The sequence below is a fragment of the Pinus tabuliformis genome, chromosome Q, assembly GCF_031772625.1.
Source record: "Pinus tabuliformis cultivar Carrire ecotype Pingquan chromosome Q, CPIR1, whole genome shotgun sequence".
In the NCBI taxonomy this organism is placed as follows: Eukaryota; Viridiplantae; Streptophyta; class Pinopsida; order Pinales; family Pinaceae; genus Pinus; species Pinus tabuliformis.
The window spans coordinates 946,582,231-946,584,396 of NC_142296.1; the positions used below are offsets into that span (position 1 = coordinate 946,582,231).

The 2,166-nt window shown below is 39.7% G+C and overlaps 1 non-coding gene across 1 annotated transcript; it reads left to right on the top strand.

Annotated features, from left to right (window-relative positions):
- Positions 1–619: 619 nt before the first annotated feature.
- On the top strand, positions 620–816 carry LOC149222596 (U2 spliceosomal RNA). Its single transcript, XR_016249851.1, has one exon. It is a non-coding gene; the product is annotated as a U2 spliceosomal RNA (small nuclear RNA).
- Positions 817–2,166: the final 1,350 nt, after the last annotated feature.

Sequence of the window (2,166 nt, forward strand, 5' to 3'; positions counted from 1 at the left end):
AGGACTTGTTCGGGTGGTTTTCAACCTCGGGGTAGATGGTGGGAATGCCCGAGACAAGCGCTAAACATGATGAACTTATGTGATGGATGAGTCATGTTCGGTTGAGTGAGGACTTGGCCAATGCTCAACACAACTCATGCAAATCAGGAAGGAAGGGCACACCGAAGAGGAAGGCAGCATGACACATATTTGGGTGGACTTAATCATTGGAGACTTGTTTGGACCAATTAGAGAAATTCTGAGGTCTAAAATGGGCCCTCCTAAGGAATATTATGAAATAATAGTGCAAATAATCAAATAATATTAGATTACATCATCAAATTTTAGAGGAAAAAAAAACCAAAACAAATACAAATCTAGTTTTTTCAACTCGTATTTTCAATTTATCTCCCAATGGTTTTCCTCAAATTTTGAGCGGGAGCACTTGTTGGACGCAAAAATAAATTCCTTATCCAGGGAAGACCCATGCTGCATACTTCTCATGGACCCAGCTACACGAAAAATTAGAAATACATGAAAAACGTTATTGCAATCACGTTTTTCATGTATTTCTCATTTTTCGTGTAGAAAAATGAGAAGGGGAGTAATAGAAAAAGAAGCGAAAGAGGAGAGGAAAAGCATACCTTTCTCAGCCTTTTGGCTAAGATCAAGTGTAGTATCTGTTCTTATCAGTTTAATATCTGATACGTGGTTCATAGAACCACATGATATTAAATGTATTTTTCTAGGGGGAGGGCCCACTTACAATAGCTTGCTATTGGGGCTTTCGGGCGTCGCTTGTGCGTTGCACTACAACACCAGCCTGGCGCACCCCACCAAGACACGACCAAATAAATAAATAAATTGGGGAATGGTTTGTGAAGGAAATGAAATATGAAATCTTTCGCCTTCATCTTTTTTGAGATTTTGTTGATCACAGAGCTTTGCTTTTGACGCAGAGCAAGGATGCAGGTGGTGTGTATGTCAAATCTTTAATCTGGAAGCAGAGCAAGGAGGCAGGTGTGTATGTCAAATGAATTTTCGTGTTTAATCCGAAAGCAGAGTGCATGAATTTTCATCTTTAATCGAGATGCAAAGCGCATGAATATTCATCCTTAATCCAGAAGCAGAGCAAGGATGCAAGTGTAATGTCAAACGAATTTAGATGTTTTAATCCAGAAGCAGAGCAGGTGTGCATGTCAAATGAATTTTGATATTTGATATCTATCAGCAGCGATTTCAACCATGGCTTGACTTTACAAAAGGCGTGCAGGAAGAAGTGATGTTGTGTATATTCCAAAGTCATTAACAACATGAGAAGATTTCAACCATGGCTTGACTTTACAAAAGGCGTGCAGGAAGAAGTGATGTTGTGTATATTCCAAAGTCATTAACAGCATGAGAAGCACTCTGGTAAACGTTGAAAAATTACTTTTGAAATGTGACAATGGGGTCGAGTATGGTTCTAAAGAAAAAAATTTCATTGTCAATTACGAAAAGGGCAGAATAGGGACTGACTGATTTCGTAGGGAGAGTGCAGGGTGCAGAATAGTCAATGAGACGAGGTTTGCGAAAAGGGCAGAATAGGGATTGATTTCTTAGGGAGAGTGCAGGGTGTGTGCTCAAAAATATATATACAGGATTGTCGAACTCATTTTGGGCAAGAAAAACAATGTGAAGTTGATTTTGACTATAATGATTTGGATGCTTTGTGCTTATGACTCTATTTGGTGCAGCAAGGCGGGATTGGACAAATATCTCACCCCTGCCTACAGTGGATCACGCACAGTTCAGTTCACTGGGAAGTTCAGTCAGACACAAACTCAAGCAGTGTGCATGTGCTGAATGAATAATAGAAAGAACTAAACACAACAGGATTTCCCTCGTTTTTATTAGTTCTCCCGGTAGTGGAATTTACAATGCTTGCAACCTCCAATGGTTGTTGTTGTTACAATAATAAGAATTAAAACCACGACATGACCAAGTCCCTTTTTTTCTCGTAACTTACCCATGGGTCTGAGTTTCGGTTGCACTCACATTCACTGTTCAAACAACTGTCAATGACTCCTTTTAAAGCTGGGGAACATTATGGTTATACCCTGTTTCTGCATTTTCTCCTCTCCACAAATATAGGATTGCTGGACTCGTGTTGGGAAAACAACATCATCATCCAAAGCCGATGGGAAA